At 40.9% G+C, this 24,000-nt stretch overlaps 1 protein-coding gene across 1 annotated transcript in view; it reads left to right on the forward strand.

Moving 5' to 3' along the window:
- LOC139540059 (voltage-dependent T-type calcium channel subunit alpha-1H-like) overlaps positions 1 to 24,000 on the forward strand; it is a 178,780-nt gene that overhangs the window by 141,991 nt on the left and 12,789 nt on the right. The gene's annotated exons all lie outside the window — the stretch shown is intronic.

Consider the following 24,000-nt stretch of genomic DNA (forward strand, 5'->3'; position numbering starts at 1 on the left):
TATTATAGACTAGGACCTGGAGGAGTAGAGACAGAGATCATAGTATAGGATGAATCTGTATTATAGACTAGGACCTAGAGGAGACAGAGATCATAGTATAGGATGAATCTGTATTATAGACTAGGACCTAGAGGAGACAGAGATCATAGTATAGGATGAATCTGTATTATAGACTAGGACCTAGAGGAGACAGAGATCATAGTATAGGATGAATCTGTATTATAGACTAGGACCTGGAGGAGAGGAGACAGAGATCATAGTATAGGATGAATCTGTATTATAGACTAGGACCTAGAGGAGAAGAGACAGAGATCATAGTATAGGATGAATCTGTATTATAGACTAGGACCTAGAGGAGAAGAGACAGAGATCATAGTATAGGATGAATCTGTATAATAGACTAGGGCCTAGAGGAGACAGAGATCATAGTATAGGATGAATCTGTATTATAGACTAGGACCTAGAGGAGAAGAGACAGAGATCATAGTATAGGATGAATCTGTATTAGAGACTAGGACCTAGAGGAGACAGAGATCATAGTATAGGATGAATCTGTATTATAGACTAGGGCCTGGAGGAGACAGAGACAGAGATCATAGTATAGGATGAATCTGTATTAGAGACTAGGACCTAGAGGAGACAGAGATCATAGTATAGGATGAATCTGTATTATAGACTAGGGCCTAGAGGAGAGGAGACAGAGATCATAGTATAGGATGAATCTGTATTATAGACTAGGACCTAGAGGAGAAGAGACAGAGATCATAGTATAGGATGAATCTGTATTATAGACTAGGGCCTGGAGGAGACAGAGATCATAGTATAGGATGAATCTGTATTATAGACTAGGACCTAGAGGAGACAGAGATCATAGTATAGGATGAATCTGTATTATAGACTAGGACCTAGAGGAGACAGAGATCATAGTATAGGATGAATCTGTATTATAGACTCGGGCCTAGAGGAGAGGAGACAGAGATCATAGTATAGGATGAATCTGTATTATAGACTAGGACCTAGAGGAGAAGAGACAGAGATCATAGTATAGGATGAATCTGTATTATAGACTAGGGCCTGGAGGAGACAGAGATCATAGTATAGGATGAATCTGTATAATAGACTAGGGCCTAGAGGAGACAGAGATCATAGTATAGGATGAATCTGTATTATAGACTAGGACCAAGAGGAGAAGAGACAGAGATCATAGTATAGGATGAATCTGTATTAGAGACTAGGACCTAGAGGAGACAGAGATCATAGTATAGGATGAATCTGTATTATAGACTAGGGCCTGGAGGAGACAGAGACAGAGATCATAGTATAGGATGAATCTGTATTAGAGACTAGGGCCTGGAGGAGACAGAGATCATAGTATAGGATGAATCTGTATTATAGACTAGGGCCTAGAGGAGAAGAGACAGAGATCATAGTATAGGATGAATCTGTATTATAGACTAGGACCTAGAGGAGACAGAGATCATAGTATAGGATGAATCTGTATTATAGACTAGGGCCTAGAGGAGAGGAGACAGAGATCATAGTATAGGATGAATCTGTATTATAGACTAGGACCTAGAGGAGAAGAGACAGAGATCATAGTATAGGATGAATCTGTATTATAGACTAGGGCCTAGAGGAGAAGAGACAGAGATCATAGTATAGGATGAATCTGTATAATAGACTAGGGCCTAGAGGAGACAGAGATCATAGTATAGGATGAATCTGTATTATAGACTAGGGCCTAGAGGAGAGGAGACAGAGATCATAGTATAGGATGAATCTGTATTATAGACTAGGACCTAGAGGAGAAGAGACAGAGATCATAGTATAGGATGAATCTGTATTATAGACTAGGGCCTGGAGGAGACAGAGATCATAGTATAGGATGAATCTGTATTATAGACTAGGACCTAGAGGAGACAGAGATCATAGTATAGGATGAATCTGTATTATAGACTAGGACCTAGAGGAGACAGAGATCATAGTATAGGATGAATCTGTATTATAGACTAGGGCCTAGAGGAGAGGAGACAGAGATCATAGTATAGGATGAATCTGTATTATAGACTAGGACCTAGAGGAGAAGAGACAGAGATCATAGTATAGGATGAATCTGTATTATAGACTAGGGCCTGGAGGAGACAGAGATCATAGTATAGGATGAATCTGTATAATAGACTAGGGCCTAGAGGAGACAGAGATCATAGTATAGGATGAATCTGTATTATAGACTAGGACCAAGAGGAGAAGAGACAGAGATCATAGTATAGGATGAATCTGTATTAGAGACTAGGACCTAGAGGAGACAGAGATCATAGTATAGGATGAATCTGTATTATAAACTAGGGCCTGGAGGAGACAGAGACAGAGATCATAGTATAGGATGAATCTGTATTAGAGACTAGGGCCTGGAGGAGACAGAGATCATAGTATAGGATGAATCTGTATTATAGACTAGGGCCTAGAGGAGAAGAGACAGAGATCATAGTATAGGATGAATCTGTATTATAGACTAGGACCTAGAGGAGACAGAGATCATAGTATAGGATGAATCTGTATTATAGACTAGGGCCTAGAGGAGAGGAGACAGAGATCATAGTATAGGATGAATCTGTATTATAGACTAGGACCTAGAGGAGAAGAGACAGAGATCATAGTATAGGATGAATCTGTATTATAGACTAGGGCCTAGAGGAGAAGAGACAGAGATCATAGTATAGGATGAATCTGTATCATAGACTAGGACCTAGAGGAGACAGAGATCATAGTATAGGATGAATCTGTATTATAGACTAGGGCCTGGAGGAGACAGAGATCATAGTATAGGATGAATCTGTATTATAGACTAGGGCCTAGAGGAGACAGAGATCATAGTATAGGATGAATCTGTATTATAGACTAGGACCTAGAGGAGTAGAGACAGAGATCATAGTATAGGATGAATCTGTATTATAGACTAGGGCCTAGAGGAGAAGAGACAGAGATCATAGTATAGGATGAATCTGTATTATAGACTAGGGCCTGGAGGAGACAGAGATCATAGTATAGGATGAATCTGTATTATAGACTAGGGCCTAGAGGAGACAGAGATCATAGTATAGGATGAATCTGTATTATAGACTAGGACCTGGAGGAGTAGAGACAGAGATCATAGTATAGGATGAATCTGTATTATAGACTAGGACCTAGAGGAGACAGAGATCATAGTATAGGATGAATCTGTATTATAGACTAGGACCTGGAGGAGTAGAGACAGAGATCATAGTATAGGATGAATCTGTATTATAGACTAGGACCTAGAGGAGACAGAGATCATAGTATAGGATGAATCTGTATTATAGACTAGGACCTAGAGGAGACAGAGATCATAGTATAGGATGAATCTGTATTATAGACTAGGACCTAGAGGAGACAGAGATCATAGTATAGGATGAATCTGTGTTATAGACTAGGACCTGGAGGAGAGGAGACAGAGATCATAGTATAGGATGAATCTGTATTATAGACTAGGGCCTAGAGGAGAGGAGACAGAGATCATAGTATAGGATGAATCTGTATTATAGACTAGGGCCTAGAGGAGACAGAGATCATAGTATAGGATGAATCTGTATTATAGACTAGGACCTGGAGGAGTAGAGACAGAGATCATAGTATAGGATGAATCTGTATTATAGACTAGGACCTAGAGGAGACAGAGATCATAGTATAGGATGAATCTGTATTATAGACTAGGACCTAGAGGAGACAGAGATCATAGTATAGGATGAATCTGTATTATAGACTAGGACCTAGAGGAGACAGAGATCATAGTATAGGATGAATCTGTATTATAGACTAGGACCTAGAGGAGACAGAGATCATAGTATAGGATGAATCTGTATTATAGACTAGGACCTAGAGGAGACAGAGATCATAGTATAGGATGAATCTGTATTATAGACTAGGGCCTAGAGGAGAGGAGACAGAGATCATAGTATAGGATGAATCTGTATTATAGACTAGGACCTAGAGGAGAAGAGACAGAGATCATAGTATAGGATGAATCTGTATTATAGACTAGGGCCTGGAGGAGACAGAGATCATAGTATAGGATGAATCTGTATAATAGACTAGGGCCTAGAGGAGACAGAGATCATAGTATAGGATGAATCTGTATTATAGACTAGGACCAAGAGGAGAAGAGACAGAGATCATAGTATAGGATGAATCTGTATTAGAGACTAGGACCTAGAGGAGACAGAGATCATAGTATAGGATGAATCTGTATTATAAACTAGGGCCTGGAGGAGACAGAGACAGAGATCATAGTATAGGATGAATCTGTATTAGAGACTAGGGCCTGGAGGAGACAGAGATCATAGTATAGGATGAATCTGTATTATAGACTAGGGCCTAGATGAGAAGAGACAGAGATCATAGTATAGGATGAATCTGTATTATAGACTAGGACCTAGAGGAGACAGAGATCATAGTATAGGATGAATCTGTATTATAGACTAGGGCCTAGAGGAGAGGAGACAGAGATCATAGTATAGGATGAATCTGTATTATAAACTAGGGCCTGGAGGAGACAGAGACAGAGATCATAGTATAGGATGAATCTGTATTAGAGACTAGGGCCTGGAGGAGACAGAGATCATAGTATAGGATGAATCTGTATTATAGACTAGGGCCTAGAGGAGACAGAGATCATAGTATAGGATGAATCTGTATTATAGACTAGGACCTGGAGGAGTAGAGACAGAGATCATAGTATAGGATGAATCTGTATTATAGACTAGGACCTAGAGGAGACAGAGATCATAGTATAGGATGAATCTGTATTATAGACTAGGACCTAGAGGAGACAGAGATCATAGTATAGGATGAATCTGTATTATAGACTAGGACCTAGAGGAGACAGAGATCATAGTATAGGATGAATCTGTGTTATAGACTAGGACCTGGAGGAGAGGAGACAGAGATCATAGTATAGGATGAATCTGTATTATAGACTAGGGCCTAGAGGAGAGGAGACAGAGATCATAGTATAGGATGAATCTGTATTATAGACTAGGGCCTAGAGGAGACAGAGATCATAGTATAGGATGAATCTGTATTATAGACTAGGACCTGGAGGAGTAGAGACAGAGATCATAGTATAGGATGAATCTGTATTATAGACTAGGACCTAGAGGAGACAGAGATCATAGTATAGGATGAATCTGTATTATAGACTAGGACCTAGAGGAGACAGAGATCATAGTATAGGATGAATCTGTATTATAGACTAGGACCTAGAGGAGACAGAGATCATAGTATAGGATGAATCTGTATTATAGACTAGGACCTAGAGGAGACAGAGATCATAGTATAGGATGAATCTGTATTATAGACTAGGACCTAGAGGAGACAGAGATCATAGTATAGGATGAATCTGTATTATAGACTAGGGCCTAGAGGAGAGGAGACAGAGATCATAGTATAGGATGAATCTGTATTATAGACTAGGACCTAGAGGAGAAGAGACAGAGATCATAGTATAGGATGAATCTGTATTATAGACTAGGGCCTGGAGGAGACAGAGATCATAGTATAGGATGAATCTGTATAATAGACTAGGGCCTAGAGGAGACAGAGATCATAGTATAGGATGAATCTGTATTATAGACTAGGACCAAGAGGAGACAGAGATCATAGTATAGGATGAATCTGTATTATAAACTAGGGCCTGGAGGAGACAGAGACAGAGATCATAGTATAGGATGAATCTGTATTAGAGACTAGGGCCTGGAGGAGACAGAGATCATAGTATAGGATGAATCTGTATTATAGACTAGGGCCTAGATGAGAAGAGACAGAGATCATAGTATAGGATGAATCTGTATTATAGACTAGGACCTAGAGGAGACAGAGATCATAGTATAGGATGAATCTGTATTATAGACTAGGGCCTAGAGGAGAGGAGACAGAGATCATAGTATAGGATGAATCTGTATTATAGACTAGGACCTAGAGGAGAAGAGACAGAGATCATAGTATAGGATGAATCTGTATTATAGACTAGGGCCTAGAGGAGAAGAGACAGAGATCATAGTATAGGATGAATCTGTATAATAGACTAGGGCCTAGAGGAGACAGAGATCATAGTATAGGATGAATCTGTATTATAGACTAGGGCCTAGAGGAGAGGAGACAGAGATCATAGTATAGGATGAATCTGTATTATAGACTAGGACCTAGAGGAGAAGAGACAGAGATCATAGTATAGGATGAATCTGTATTATAGACTAGGGCCTGGAGGAGACAGAGATCATAGTATAGGATGAATCTGTATTATAGACTAGGACCTAGAGGAGACAGAGATCATAGTATAGGATGAATCTGTATTATAGACTAGGACCTAGAGGAGACAGAGATCATAGTATAGGATGAATCTGTATTATAGACTAGGGCCTAGAGGAGAGGAGACAGAGATCATAGTATAGGATGAATCTGTATTATAGACTAGGACCTAGAGGAGAAGAGACAGAGATCATAGTATAGGATGAATCTGTATTATAGACTAGGGCCTGGAGGAGACAGAGATCATAGTATAGGATGAATCTGTATAATAGACTAGGGCCTAGAGGAGACAGAGATCATAGTATAGGATGAATCTGTATTATAGACTAGGACCAAGAGGAGAAGAGACAGAGATCTTAGTATAGGATGAATCTGTATTAGAGACTAGGACCTAGAGGAGACAGAGATCATAGTATAGGATGAATCTGTATTATAAACTAGGGCCTGGAGGAGACAGAGACAGAGATCATAGTATAGGATGAATCTGTATTAGAGACTAGGGCCTGGAGGAGACAGAGATCATAGTATAGGATGAATCTGTATTATAGACTAGGGCCTAGAGGAGAAGAGACAGAGATCATAGTATAGGATGAATCTGTATTATAGACTAGGACCTAGAGGAGACAGAGATCATAGTATAGGATGAATCTGTATTATAGACTAGGGCCTAGAGGAGAGGAGACAGAGATCATAGTATAGGATGAATCTGTATTATAGACTAGGACCTAGAGGAGAAGAGACAGAGATCATAGTATAGGATGAATCTGTATTATAGACTAGGGCCTAGAGGAGAAGAGACAGAGATCATAGTATAGGATGAATCTGTATCATAGACTAGGGCCTGGAGGAGACAGAGATCATAGTATAGGATGAATCTGTATTATAGACTAGGGCCTAGAGGAGACAGAGATCATAGTATAGGATGAATCTGTATTATAGACTAGGACCTAGAGGAGTAGAGACAGAGATCATAGTATAGGATGAATCTGTATTATAGACTAGGGCCTAGAGGAGAAGAGACAGAGATCATAGTATAGGATGAATCTGTATTATAGACTAGGGCCTGGAGGAGACAGAGATCATAGTATAGGATGAATCTGTATTATAGACTAGGGCCTAGAGGAGACAGAGATCATAGTATAGGATGAATCTGTATTATAGACTAGGACCTGGAGGAGTAGAGACAGAGATCATAGTATAGGATGAATCTGTATTATAGACTAGGACCTAGAGGAGACAGAGATCATAGTATAGGATGAATCTGTATTATAGACTAGGACCTAGAGGAGACAGAGATCATAGTATAGGATGAATCTGTATTATAGACTAGGACCTAGAGGAGACAGAGATCATAGTATAGGATGAATCTGTGTTATAGACTAGGACCTGGAGGAGAGGAGACAGAGATCATAGTATAGGATGAATCTGTATTATAGACTAGGGCCTAGAGGAGAGGAGACAGAGATCATAGTATAGGATGAATCTGTATTATAGACTAGGGCCTAGAGGAGACAGAGATCATAGTATAGGATGAATCTGTATTATAGACTAGGACCTGGAGGAGTAGAGACAGAGATCATAGTATAGGATGAATCTGTATTATAGACTAGGACCTAGAGGAGACAGAGATCATAGTATAGGATGAATCTGTATTATAGACTAGGACCTAGAGGAGACAGAGATCATAGTATAGGATGAATCTGTATTATAGACTAGGACCTAGAGGAGACAGAGATCATAGTATAGGATGAATCTGTATTATAGACTAGGACCTAGAGGAGACAGAGATCATAGTATAGGATGAATCTGTATTATAGACTAGGACCTAGAGGAGACAGAGATCATAGTATAGGATGAATCTGTATTATAGACTAGGGCCTAGAGGAGAGGAGACAGAGATCATAGTATAGGATGAATCTGTATTATAGACTAGGACCTAGAGGAGAAGAGACAGAGATCATAGTATAGGATGAATCTGTATTATAGACTAGGGCCTGGAGGAGACAGAGATCATAGTATAGGATGAATCTGTATAATAGACTAGGGCCTAGAGGAGACAGAGATCATAGTATAGGATGAATCTGTATTATAGACTAGGACCAAGAGGAGAAGAGACAGAGATCATAGTATAGGATGAATCTGTATTAGAGACTAGGACCTAGAGGAGACAGAGATCATAGTATAGGATGAATCTGTATTATAAACTAGGGCCTGGAGGAGACAGAGACAGAGATCATAGTATAGGATGAATCTGTATTAGAGACTAGGGCCTGGAGGAGACAGAGATCATAGTATAGGATGAATCTGTATTATAGACTAGGGCCTAGAGGAGAAGAGACAGAGATCATAGTATAGGATGAATCTGTATTATAGACTAGGACCTAGAGGAGACAGAGATCATAGTATAGGATGAATCTGTATTATAGACTAGGGCCTAGAGGAGAGGAGACAGAGATCATAGTATAGGATGAATCTGTATTATAGACTAGGACCTAGAGGAGAAGAGACAGAGATCATAGTATAGGATGAATCTGTATTATAGACTAGGGCCTAGAGGAGAAGAGACAGAGATCATAGTATAGGATGAATCTGTATAATAGACTAGGGCCTAGAGGAGACAGAGATCATAGTATAGGATGAATCTGTATTATAGACTAGGGCCTAGAGGAGAGGAGACAGAGATCATAGTATAGGATGAATCTGTATTATAGACTAGGACCTAGAGGAGAAGAGACAGAGATCATAGTATAGGATGAATCTGTATTATAGACTAGGGCCTGGAGGAGACAGAGATCATAGTATAGGATGAATCTGTATTATAGACTAGGACCTAGAGGAGACAGAGATCATAGTATAGGATGAATCTGTATTATAGACTAGGACCTAGAGGAGACAGAGATCATAGTATAGGATGAATCTGTATTATAGACTAGGGCCTAGAGGAGAGGAGACAGAGATCATAGTATAGGATGAATCTGTATTATAGACTAGGACCTAGAGGAGAAGAGACAGAGATCATAGTATAGGATGAATCTGTATTATAGACTAGGGCCTGGAGGAGACAGAGATCATAGTATAGGATGAATCTGTATAATAGACTAGGGCCTAGAGGAGACAGAGATCATAGTATAGGATGAATCTGTATTATAGACTAGGACCAAGAGGAGAAGAGACAGAGATCATAGTATAGGATGAATCTGTATTAGAGACTAGGACCTAGAGGAGACAGAGATCATAGTATAGGATGAATCTGTATTATAAACTAGGACCTAGAGGAGACAGAGATCGTAGTATAGGATGAATCTGTATTATAGACTAGGGCCTAGAGGAGAGGAGACAGAGATCATAGTATAGGATGAATCTGTATTATAGACTAGGACCTAGAGGAGAAGAGACAGAGATCATAGTATAGGATGAATCTGTATTATAGACTAGGACCTAGAGGAGACAGAGATCATAGTATAGGATGAATCTGTATTATAGACTAGGGCCTAGAGGAGAGGAGACAGAGATCATAGTATAGGATGAATCTGTATTATAGACTAGGACCTAGAGGAGAAGAGACAGAGATCATAGTATAGGATGAATCTGTATTATAGACTAGGGCCTAGAGGAGAAGAGACAGAGATCATAGTATAGGATGAATCTGTATCATAGACTAGGACCTAGAGGAGAAGAGACAGAGATCATAGTATAGGATGAATCTGTATTATAGACTAGGGCCTAGAGGAGAAGAGACAGAGATCATAGTATAGGATGAATCTGTATTATAGACTAGGACCTAGAGGAGAAGAGACAGAGATCATAGTATAGGATGAATCTGTATTATAGACTAGGGCCTAGAGGAGAAGAGACAGAGATCATAGTATAGGATGAATCTGTATCATAGACTAGGGCCTGGAGGAGACAGAGACAGAGATCATAGTATAGGATGAATCTGTATTAGAGACTAGGGCCTGGAGGAGACAGAGATCATAGTATAGGATGAATCTGTATTATAGACTAGGGCCTAGAGGAGAAGAGACAGAGATCATAGTATAGGATGAATCTGTATTATAGACTAGGACCTAGAGGAGACAGAGATCATAGTATAGGATGAATCTGTATTATAGACTAGGGCCTAGAGGAGAGGAGACAGAGATCATAGTATAGGATGAATCTGTATTATAGACTAGGACCTAGAGGAGAAGAGACAGAGATCATAGTATAGGATGAATCTGTATTATAGACTAGGGCCTAGAGGAGAAGAGACAGAGATCATAGTATAGGATGAATCTGTATCATAGACTAGGACCTAGAGGAGAAGAGACAGAGATCATAGTATAGGATGAATCTGTATTATAGACTAGGACCTAGAGGAGAAGAGACAGAGATCATAGTATAGGATGAATCTGTATTATAGACTAGGACCTAGAGGAGACAGAGATCATAGTATAGGATGAATCTGTATTATAGACTAGGACCTAGAGGAGAAGAGACAGAGATCATAGTATAGGATGAATCTGTATTATAGACTAGGGCCTGGAGGAGACAGAGATCATAGTATAGGATGAATCTGTATTATAGACTAGGGCCTAGAGGAGAAGAGACAGAGATCATAGTATAGGATGAATCTGTATTATAGACTAGGGCCTAGAGGAGAAGAGATCATAATATAGGATGAATCTGTATTATAGACTAGGGCCTAGAGGAGGAGACAGAGATCATAGTATAGGATGAATCTGTATTATAGACTAGGACCTAGAGGAGACAGAGATCATAGTATAGGATGAATCTGTATTATAGACTAGGACCTAGAGGAGGAGACAGAGATCATAGTATAGGATGAATCTGTATTATAGACTAGGACCTAGAGGAGACAGAGATCATAGTATAGGATGAATCTGTATTATAGACTAGGGCCTAGAGGAGAAGAGACAGAGATCATAGTATAGGATGAATCTGTATTATAGACTAGGACCTGGAGGAGAAGAGACAGAGATCATAGTATAGGATGAATCTGTATTATAGACTAGGGCCTAGAGGAGACAGAGATCATAGTATAGGATGAATCTGTATTATAGACTAGGGCCTAGAGGAGACAGAGATCATAGTATAGGATGAATCTGTATTATAGACTAGGACCTAGAGGAGAAGAGACAGAGATCATAGTGTAGGATGAATCTGTATTATAGACTAGGACCTAGAGGAGACAGAGATCATAGTATAGGATGAATCTGTATTATAGACTAGGACCTAGAGGAGACAGAGATCATAGATTAGGATTAATCTGTATTATAGACTAGGGCCTAGAGGAGACAGAGATCATAGTATAGGATGAATCTGTATTATAGACTAGGACCTAGAGGAGACAGAGATCATAGTATAGGATGAATCTGTATTATAGACTAGGTCCTAGAGGAGTAGAGACAGAGATCATAGTATAGGATGAATCTGTATTATAGACTAGGGCCTAGAGGAGAAGAGACAGAGATCATAGTATAGGATGAATCTGTATTATAGACTAGGACCTAGAGGAGAGGAGACAGAGATCATAGTATAGGATGAATCTGTATTATAGACTAGGGCCTGGAGGAGACAGAGATCATAGTATAGGATGAATCTGTATTATAGACTAGGGCCTGGAGGAGACAGAGATCATAGTATAGGATGAATCTGTATTATAGACTAGGACCTAGAGGAGAAGAGACAGAGATCATAGTATAGGATGAATCTGTATTATAGACTAGGGCCTGGAGGAGAAGAGACAGAGATCATAGTATAGGATGAATCTGTATTATAGACTAGGACCTAGAGGAGAAGAGACAGAGATCATAGTATAGGATGAATCTGTATTATAGACTAGGGCCTAGAGGAGACAGAGATCATAGTATAGGATGAATCTGTATTATAGACTAGGGCCTGGAGGAGACAGAGATCATAGTATAGGATGAATCTGTATTATAGACTAGGACCTAGAGGAGAAGAGACAGAGATCATAGTATAGGATGAATCTGTATTATAGACTAGGGCCTAGAGGAGACAGAGATCATAGTATAGGATGAATCTGTATTATAGACTAGGACCTAGAGGAGAAGAGACAGAGATCATAGTATAGGATGAATCTGTATTATAGACTAGGGCCTAGAGGAGAAGAGACAGAGATCATAGTATAGGATGAATCTGTATTATAGACTAGGGCCTAGAGGAGAAGAGACAGAGATCATAGTATAGGATGAATCTGTATTATAGACTAGGGCCTAGAGGAGAAGAGACAGAGATCATAGTATAGGATGAATCTGTATTATAGACTAGGACCTAGAGGAGAAGAGACAGAGATCATAGTATAGGATGAATCTGTATTATAGACTAGGACCTAGAGGAGAAGAGACAGAGATCATAGTATAGGATGAATCTGTATTATAGACTAGGGCCTAGAGGAGAAGAGACAGAGATCATAGTATAGGATGAATCTGTATTATAGACTAGGACCTAGAGGAGAAGAGACAGAGATCATAGTATAGGATGAATCTGTATTATAGACTAGGGCCTAGAGGAGACAGAGATCATAGTATAGGATGAATCTGTATTATAGACTAGGGCCTAGAGGAGAAGAGACAGAGATCATAGTATAGGATGAATCTGTATTATAGACTAGGGCCTAGAGGAGACAGAGATCATAGTATAGGATGAATCTGTATTATAGACTAGGGCCTAGAGGAGACAGAGATCATAGTATAGGATGAATCTGTATTATAGACTAGGGCCTAGAGGAGACAGAGATCATAGTATAGGATGAATCTGTATTATAGACTAGGGCCTAGAAGAGACAGAGATCATAGTATAGGATGAATCTGTATTATAGACTAGGGCCTGGAGGAGAAGAGACAGAGATCATAGTATAGGATGAATCTGTATTATAGACTAGGGCCTAGAGGAGAAGAGACAGAGATCATAGTATAGGATGAATCTGTATAATAGACTAGGGCCTAGAGGAGAAGAGACAGAGATCATAGTATAGGATGAATCTGTATTATAGACTAGGGCCTGGAGGAGAAGAGACAGAGATCATAGTATAGGATGAATCTGTATTATAGACTAGGACCTGGAGGAGACAGAGGTCATAGTATAGGATGAATCTGTATTATAGACTAGGGCCTAGAGGAGAAGAGACAGAGATCATAGTATAGGATGAATCTGTATTATAGACTAGGGCCTAGAGGAGAAGAGACAGAGATCATAGTATAGGATGAATCTGTATTATAGACTAGGACCTAGAGGAGAAGAGACAGAGATCATAGTATAGGATGAATCTGTATTATAGACTAGGGCCTAGAGGAGAAGAGACAGAGATCATAGTATAGGATGAATCTGTATTATAGACTAGGACCTGGAGGAGAGGAGACAGAGATCATAGTATAGGATGAATCTGTATTATAGACTAGGGCCTGGAGGAGAAGAGACAGAGATCATAGTATAGGATGAATCTGTATTATAGACTAGGGCCTAGAGGAGTAGAGACAGAGATCATAGTATAGGATGAATCTGTATTATAGACTAGGACCTAGAGGAGAAGAGACAGAGATCATAGGATGAATCTGTATTATAGACTAGGGCCTAGAGGAGAAGAGACAGAGATCATAGTATAGGATGAATCTGTATTATAGACTAGGGCCTGGAGGAGACAGAGATCATAGTATAGGATGAATCTGTATTATAGACTAGGACCTAGAGGAGAAGAGACAGAGATCATAGGATGAATCTGTATTATAGACTAGGGCCTGGAGGAGACAGAGATCATAGTATAGGATGAATCTGTATTAGAGACTAGGACCTAGAGGAGGAGAGACAGAGATCATAGTATAGGATGAATCTGTATTAGAGACTAGGGCCTAGAGGAGACAGAGATCATAGTATAGGATGAATCTGTATTATAGACTAGGACCTAGAGGAGAAGAGACAGAGATCATAGTATAGGATGAATCTGTATTATAGACTAGGGCCTAGAGGAGAAGAGACAGAGATCATAGTATAGGATGAATCTGTATTATAGACTAGGACCTGGAGGAGACAGAGATCATAGTATAGGATGAATCTGTATTATAGACTAGGACCTAGAGGAGTAGAGACAGAGATCATAGTATAGGATGAATCTGTATTATAGACTAGGACCTGGAGGAGACAGAGATCATAGTATAGGATGAATCTGTATTATAGACTAGGACCTAGAGGAGACAGAGATCATAGTATAGGATGAATCTGTATTATAGACTAGGGCCTGGAGGAGACAGAGATCATAGTATAGGATGAATCTGTATTATAGACTAGGGCCTAGAGGAGAAGAGACAGAGATCATAGTATAGGATGAATCTGTATTATAGACTAGGACCTAGAGGAGAAGAGACAGAGATCATAGTATAGGATGAATCTGTATTATAGACTAGGACCTAGAGGAGACAGAGATCATAGTATAGGATGAATCTGTATTATAGACTAGGGCCTAGAGGAGAAGAGACAGAGATCATAGTATAGGATGAATCTGTATTATAGACTAGGGCCTGGAGGAGACAGAGATCATAGTATAGGATGAATCTGTATTATAGACTAGGACCTGGAGGAGAAGAGACAGAGATCATAGTATAGGATGAATCTGTATCATAGACTAGGTCCTAGAGGAGAAGAGACAGAGATCATAGTATAGGATGAATCTGTATTATAGACTAGGACCTGGAGGAGAGGAGACAGAGATCATAGTATAGGATGAATCTGTATTATAGACTAGGGCCTAGAGGAGTAGAGACAGAGATCATAGTATAGGATGAATCTGTATTATAGACTAGGGCCTGGAGGAGAGGAGACAGAGATCATAGTATAGGATGAATCTGTATTATAGACTAGGGCCTGGAGGAGACAGAGATCATAGTATAGGATGAATCTGTATTATAGACTAGGACCTGGAGGAGAAGAGACAGAGATCATAGTATAGGATGAATCTGTATTATAGACTAGGGCCTAGAGGAGAAGAGACAGAGATCATAGTATAGGATGAATCTGTATTATAGACTAGGACCTAGAGGAGAGGAGACAGAGATCATAGTATAGGATGAATCTGTATTATAGACTAGGACCTAGAGGAGACAGAGACAGAGATCATAGTATAGGATGAATCTGTATTATAGACTAGGACCTAGAGGAGAGGAGACAGAGATCATAGTATAGGATGAATCTGTATTATAGACTAGGACCTGGAGGAGAAGAGACAGAGATCATAGTATAGGATGAATCTGTATTATAGACTAGGGCCTAGAGGAGAAGAGACAGAGATCATAGTATAGGATGAATCTGTATTATAGACTAGGACCTGGAGGAGACAGAGATCATAGTATAGGATGAATCTGTATTATAGACTAGGACCTAGAGGAGACAGAGTCCATAGTATAGGATGAATCTGTATTATAGACTAGGGCCTAGAGGAGACAGAGATCATAGTATAGGATGAATCTGTATTATAGACTAGGGCCTAGAGGAGACAGAGATCATAGTATAGGATGAATCTGTATTATAGACTAGGGCCTAGAGGAGACAGAGATCATAGTATAGGATGAATCTGTATTATAGACTAGGGCCTAGAAGAGACAGAGATCATAGTATAGGATGAATCTGTATTATAGACTAGGGCCTGGAGGAGAAGAGACAGAGATCATAGTATAGGATGAATCTGTATTATAGACTAGGGCCTAGAGGAGAAGAGACAGAGATCATAGTATAGGATGAATCTGTATAATAGACTAGGGCCTAGAGGAGAAGAGACAGAGATCATAGTATAGGATGAATCTGTATTATAGACTAGGGCCTGGAGGAGAAGAGACAGAGATCATAGTATAGGATGAATCTGTATTATAGACTAGGACCTGGAGGAGACAGAGGTCATAGTATAGGATGAATCTGTATTATAGACTAGGGCCTAGAGGAGAAGAGACAGAGATCATAGTATAGGATGAATCTGTATTATAGACTAGGGCCTAGAGGAGAAGAGACAGAGATCATAGTATAGGATGAATCTGTATTATAGACTAGGACCTAGAGGAGAAGAGACAGAGATCATAGTATAGGATGAATCTGTATTATAGACTAGGGCCTAGAGGAGAAGAGACAGAGATCATAGTATAGGATGAATCTGTATTATAGACTAGGACCTGGAGGAGAGGAGACAGAGATCATAGTATAGGATGAATCTGTATTATAGACTAGGGCCTGGAGGAGAAGAGACAGAGATCATAGTATAGGATGAATCTGTATTATAGACTAGGGCCTAGAGGAGTAGAGACAGAGATCATAGTATAGGATGAATCTGTATTATAGACTAGGACCTAGAGGAGAAGAGACAGAGATCATAGGATGAATCTGTATTATAGACTAGGGCCTAGAGGAGAAGAGACAGAGATCATAGTATAGGATGAATCTGTATTATAGACTAGGGCCTGGAGGAGACAGAGATCATAGTATAGGATGAATCTGTATTATAGACTAGGACCTAGAGGAGAAGAGACAGAGATCATAGGATGAATCTGTATTATAGACTAGGGCCTGGAGGAGACAGAGATCATAGTATAGGATGAATCTGTATTAGAGACTAGGACCTAGAGGAGGAGAGACAGAGATCATAGTATAGGATGAATCTGTATTAGAGACTAGGGCCTAGAGGAGACAGAGATCATAGTATAGGATGAATCTGTATTATAGACTAGGACCTAGAGGAGAAGAGACAGAGATCATAGTATAGGATGAATCTGTATTATAGACTAGGGCCTAGAGGAGAAGAGACAGAGATCATAGTATAGGATGAATCTGTATTATAGACTAGGACCTGGAGGAGACAGAGATCATAGTATAGGATGAATCTGTATTATAGACTAGGACCTAGAGGAGTAGAGACAGAGATCATAGTATAGGATGAATCTGTATTATAGACTAGGACCTGGAGGAGACAGAGATCATAGTATAGGATGAATCTGTATTATAGACTAGGACCTAGAGGAGACAGAGATCATAGTATAGGATGAATCTGTATTATAGACTAGGGCCTGGAGGAGACAGAGATCATAGTATAGGATGAATCTGTATTATAGACTAGGGCCTAGAGGAGAAGAGACAGAGATCATAGTATAGGATGAATCTGTATTATAGACTAGGACCTAGAGGAGAAGAGACAGAGATCATAGTATAGGATGAATCTGTATTATAGACTAGGACCTAGAGGAGACAGAGATCATAGTATAGGATGAATCTGTATTATAGACTAGGGCCTAGAGGAGAAGAGACAGAGATCATAGTATAGGATGAATCTGTATTATAGACTAGGGCCTGGAGGAGACAGAGATCATAGTATAGGATGAATCTGTATTATAGACTAGGACCTGGAGGAGAAGAGACAGAGATCATAGTATAGGATGAATCTGTATCATAGACTAGGTCCTAGAGGAGAAGAGACAGAGATCATAGTATAGGATGAATCTGTATTATAGACTAGGACCTGGAGGAGAGGAGACAGAGATCATAGTATAGGATGAATCTGTATTATAGACTAGGGCCTAGAGGAGTAGAGACAGAGATCATAGTATAGGATGAATCTGTATTATAGACTAGGGCCTGGAGGAGAGGAGACAGAGATCATAGTATAGGATGAATCTGTATTATAGACTAGGGCCTGGAGGAGACAGAGATCATAGTATAGGATGAATCTGTATTATAGACTAGGACCTGGAGGAGAAGAGACAGAGATCATAGTATAGGATGAATCTGTATTATAGACTAGGGCCTAGAGGAGAAGAGACAGAGATCATAGTATAGGATGAATCTGTATTATAGACTAGGACCTAGAGGAGAGGAGACAGAGATCATAGTATAGGATGAATCTGTATTATAGACTAGGACCTAGAGGAGACAGAGACAGAGATCATAGTATAGGATGAATCTGTATTATAGACTAGGACCTAGAGGAGAGGAGACAGAGATCATAGTATAGGATGAATCTGTATTATAGACTAGGACCTGGAGGAGAAGAGACAGAGATCATAGTATAGGATGAATCTGTATTATAGACTAGGGCCTAGAGGAGAAGAGACAGAGATCATAGTATAGGATGAATCTGTATTATAGACTAGGACCTGGAGGAGACAGAGATCATAGTATAGGATGAATCTGTATTATAGACTAGGACCTAGAGGAGACAGAGATCATAGTATAGGATGAATCTGTATTATAGACTAGGGCCTGGAGGAGACAGAGATCATAGTATAGGATGAATCTGTATTATAGACTAGGGCCTAGAGGAGAAGAGACAGAGATCATAGTATAGGATGAATCTGTATTATAGACTAGGACCTAGAGGAGACAGAGATCATAGTATAGGATGAATCTGTATCATAGACTAGGTCCTAGAGGAGAAGAGACAGAGATCATAGTATAGGATGAATCTGTATTATAGACTAGGACCTGGAGGAGAAGAGACAGAGATCATAGTATAGGATGAATCTGTATTATAGACTAGGACCTAGAGGAGAAGAGACAGAGATCATAGTATAGGATGAATCTGTATTATAGACTAGGACCTAGAGGAGAAGAGACAGAGATCATAGTATAGGATGAATCTGTATTATAGACTAGGACCTAGAGGAGACAGAGACAGAGATCATAGTATAGGATGAATCTGTATTATAGACTAGGACCTAGAGGAGAGGAGACAGAGATCATAGTATAGGATGAATCTGTATTATAGACTAGGGCCTAGAGGAGAGGAGACAGAGATCATAGTATAGGATGAATCTGTATTATAGACTAGGGCCTAGAGGAGAAGAGACAGAGATCATAGTATAGGATGAATCTGTATTATAGACTAGGACCTAGAGGAGAAGAGACAGAGATCATAGTATAGGATGAATCTGTATTATAGACTAGGGCCTAGAGGAGAAGAGACAGAGATCATAGTATAGGATGAATCTGTATTATAGACTAGGACCTGGAGGAGAAGAGACAGAGATCATAGTATAGGATGAATCTGTATTATACACTAGGACCTGGAGGAGAAGAGGGTCTTTGGGGGGGAGAGAGAGGGAGAGGAAGGGAAGAGAGAAGGCTTAAAGACAGGGAGGAAGGTTTCTCTAGGGATGAAGGATACAGACAGATCACATGACTACAGCTGAGTTAGAGCAGACGGATCACAGTGTTCATGACTACAGATGAGTTAGAGCAGACGGATCACAGTGTTCATGACTACAGCTGAGTTAGAGCAGACAGATCACAGTGTTCATGACTACAGCTGAGTTAGAGCAGACAGATCACATGACTACAGCTGAGTTAGAGCAGACAGATCACATGACTACAGCTGAGTTAGAGCAGACAGATCACAGTGTTCATGACTACAGCTGAGTTAGAGCAGACAGATCACAGTGTTCATGACTACAGCTGAGTTAGAGCAGACAGATCACATGACTACAGCTGAGTTAGAGCAGACAGATCACATGACTACAGCTGAGTTAGAGCAGATGGATCACATGACTACAGCTGAGTTAGAGCAGACGGATCACAGTGTTCATGACTACAGCTGAGTTATAGCAGACGGATCACAGTGTTCATGACTACAGCTGAGTTAGAGCAGACAGATCACATGACTACAGCTGAGTTAGAGCAGACAGATCACATGACTACAGCTGAGTTAGAGCAGACGGATCACATGACTACAACTGAGTTAGAACAGACAGATCACATGACTGCAGCTGAGTTAGAGCAGACGGATCACAGTGTGCATGACTACAGCTGAGTTAGAGCAGACGGATCACATGACTACAGCTGAGTTAGAGCAGACAGATCACATGACTACAGCTGAGTTAGAGCAGACAGATCACATGACTACAGCTGAGTTAGAGCAGACAGATCACATGACTACAGCTGAGTTAGAGCAGACGGATCACAGTGTTCATGACTACAGCTGAGTTAGAGCAGACAGATCACATGACTACAGCTGAGTTAGAGCAGACAGATCACATGACTACAGCTGAGTTAGAGCAGACGGATCACATCACTACAGCTGAGTTAGAGCAGACGGATCACATGACTACAGCTGAGTTAGAGCAGACGGATCACATGACTACAGCTGAGTTAGAGCAGACAGATCACATGACTACAGCTGAGTTAGAGCAGACGGATCACAGTGTTCATGACTACAGCTGAGTTAGAGCAGACGGATCACAGTGTTCATGACTACAGCTGAGTTAGAGCAGACGGATCACAGTGTTCATGACTACAGCTGAGTTAGAGCAGACGGATCACATGACTACAGCTGAGTTAGAGCAGACGGATCACATGACTACAGCTGAGTTAGAGCAGACAGATCACATGACTACAGCTGAGTTAGAGCAGACGGATCACAGTGTTCATGACTACAGCTGAGTTAGAGCAGACAGATCACATGACTACAGCTGAGTTAGAGCAGACAGATCACATGACTACAGCTGAGTTAGAGCAGACAGATCACATGACTACAGCTGAGTTAGAGCAGACGGATCACAGTGTTCATGACTACAGCTGAGTTAGAGCAGACAGATCACATGACTACAGCTGAGTTAGAGCAGACAGATCACATGACTACAGCTGAGTTAGAGCAGACGGATCACATCACTACAGCTGAGTTAGAGCAGACGGATCACATGACTACAGCTGAGTTAGAGCAGACGGATCACATGACTACAGCTGAGTTAGAGCAGACAGATCACATGACTACAGCTGAGTTAGAGCAGACAGATCACAGTGTTCATGACTACAGCTGAGTTAGAGCAGACAGATCACAGTGTTCATGAGTACAGCTGAGTTAGAGCAGACGGATCACAGTGTTCATGACTACAGCTGAGTTAGAGCAGACGGATCACAGTGTTCATGACTACAGCTGAGTTAGAGCAGACAGATCACAGTGTTCATGACTACAGCTGAGTTAGAGCAGACGGATCACAGTGTTCATGACTACAGCTGAGTTAGAGCAGACGGATCACATGACTACAGCTGAGTTAGAGCAGACAGATCACAGTGTTCATGACTACAGCTGAGTTAGAGCATACAGATCAAAGTATTCATGACTACAGCTGAGTTAGAGCAGACGGATCACATGACTACAGCTGAGTTAGAGCAGACAGATCACAGTGTTCATGACTACAGCTGAGTTAGAGCATACAGATCAAAGTATTCATGACTACAGCTGAGTTAGAGCAGACGGATCACAGTGTTCATGACTACAGCTGAGTTAGAGCAGACGGATCACATGACTACAGCTGAGTTAGAGCAGACAGATCACAGTGTTCATGACTACAGCTGAGTTAGAGCAGACAGATCACAGTGTTCATGACTACAGCTGAGTTAGAGCAGACGGATCACAGTGTTCATGACTACATCTGAGTTAGAGCAGACGGATCACAGTGTTCATGACTACAGCTGAGTTAGAGCAGACAGATCACATGACTACAGCTGAGTTAGAGCAGACGGATAACATGACTACAGCTGAGTTAGAGCAGGCAGATCACATGACTACAGCTGAGTTAGAGCAGACAGATCACATGACTACAGCTGAGTTAGAGCAGATGGATCACAGTGTTCATGACTACAGCTGAGTTATAGCAGACGGATCACAGTGTTCATGACTACAGCTGAGTTAGAGCAGACAGATCACATGACTACAGCTGAGTTAGAGCAGACAGATCACATGACTACAGCTGAGTTAGAGCAGACTGATCACAGTGTTCATGACTACAGCTGAGTTAGAGCAGATGGATCACATGACTACAGCTGAGTTAGAGCAGACAGATCACAGTGTTCATGACTACAGCTGAGTTAGAGCAGACGGATAACATGACTACAGCTGAGTTAGAGCAGACGGATCACATGACTACAGCTGAGTTAGAGCAGACGGATCACAGTGTTCATGACTACAGCTGAGTTATAGCAGACGGATCACAGTGTTCATGACTACAGCTGAGTTAGAGCAGACAGATCACATGACTACAGCTGAGTTATAGCAGACGGATCACAGTGTTCATGACTACAGCTGAGTTAGAGCAGACAGATCACATGACTACAGCTGAGTTAGAGCAGACAGATCACATGACTACAGCTGAGTTAGAGCAGACAGATCACATGACTACAGCTGAGTTAGAGCAGACGGATCACATCACTACAGCTGAGTTAGAGCAGACGGATCACATGACTACAGCTGAGTTAGAGCAGACGGATCACATGACTACAGCTGAGTTAGAGCAGACAGATCACATGACTACAGCTGAGTTAGAGCAGACGGATCACAGTGTTCATGACTACAGCTGAGTTAGAGCAGACGGATCACAGTGTTCATGACTACAGCTGAGTTAGAGCAGACGGATCACAGTGTTCATGACTACAGCTGAGTTAGAGCAGACGGATCACATGACTACAGCTGAGTTAGAGCAGACGGATCACATGACTACAGCTGAGTTAGAGCAGACAGATCACATGACTACAGCTGAGTTAGAGCAGACGGATCACAGTGTTCATGACTACAGCTGAGTTAGAGCAGACAGATCACATGACTACAGCTGAGTTAGAGCAGACAGATCACATGACTACAGCTGAGTTAGAGCAGACAGATCACATGACTACAGCTGAGTTAGAGCAGACGGATCACAGTGTTCATGACTACAGCTGAGTTAGAGCAGACAGATCACATGACTACAGCTGAGTTAGAGCAGACAGATCACATGACTACAGCTGAGTTAGAGCAGACGGATCACATGACTACAGCTGAGTTAGAGCAGACGGATCACATGACTACAGCTGAGTTAGAGCAGACGGATCACATGACTACAGCTGAGTTAGAGCAGACAGATCACATGACTACAGCTGAGTTAGAGCAGACAGATCACAGTGTTCATGACTACAGCTGAGTTAGAGCAGACAGATCACAGTGTTCATGAGTACAGCTGAGTTAGAGCAGACGGATCACATGACTACAGCTGAGTTAGAGCAGACGGATCACAGTGTTCATGACTACAGCTGAGTTAGAGCATACAGATCACATGACTACAGCTGAGTTAGAGCAGACGGATCACAGTGTTCATGAGTACAGCTGAGTTAGAGCAGACGGATCACAGTGTTCATGACTACAGCTGAGTTAGAGCAGACGGATCACAGTGTTCATGACTACAGCTGAGTTAGAGCAGACAGATCACAGTGTTCATGACTACAGCTGAGTTAGAGCAGACGGATCACATGACTACAGCTGAGTTAGAGCAGACAGATCACAGTGTTCATGACTACAGCTGAGTTAGAGCATACAGATCAAAGTATTCATGACTACAGCTGAGTTAGAGCAGACGGATCACATGACTACAGCTGAGTTAGAGCAGACAGATCACAGTGTTCATGACTACAGCTGAGTTAGAGCAGACGGATCACAGTGTTCATGACTACAGCTGAGTTAGAGCAGACAGATCACATGACTACAGCTGAGTTAGAGCAGACGGATCACAGTGTTCATGACTACAGCTGAGTTAGAGCAGACAGATCACATGACTACGGCTGAGTTAGAGCAGACAGATCACATGACTACAGCTGAGTTAGAGCAGATGGATCACAGTGTTCATGACTACAGCTGAGTTAGAGCAGACTGATCACAGTGTT

Source organism: Salvelinus alpinus, chromosome 1 (assembly GCF_045679555.1).
Source record: "Salvelinus alpinus chromosome 1, SLU_Salpinus.1, whole genome shotgun sequence".
NCBI lineage: Eukaryota > Metazoa > Chordata > Actinopteri > Salmoniformes > Salmonidae > Salvelinus > Salvelinus alpinus.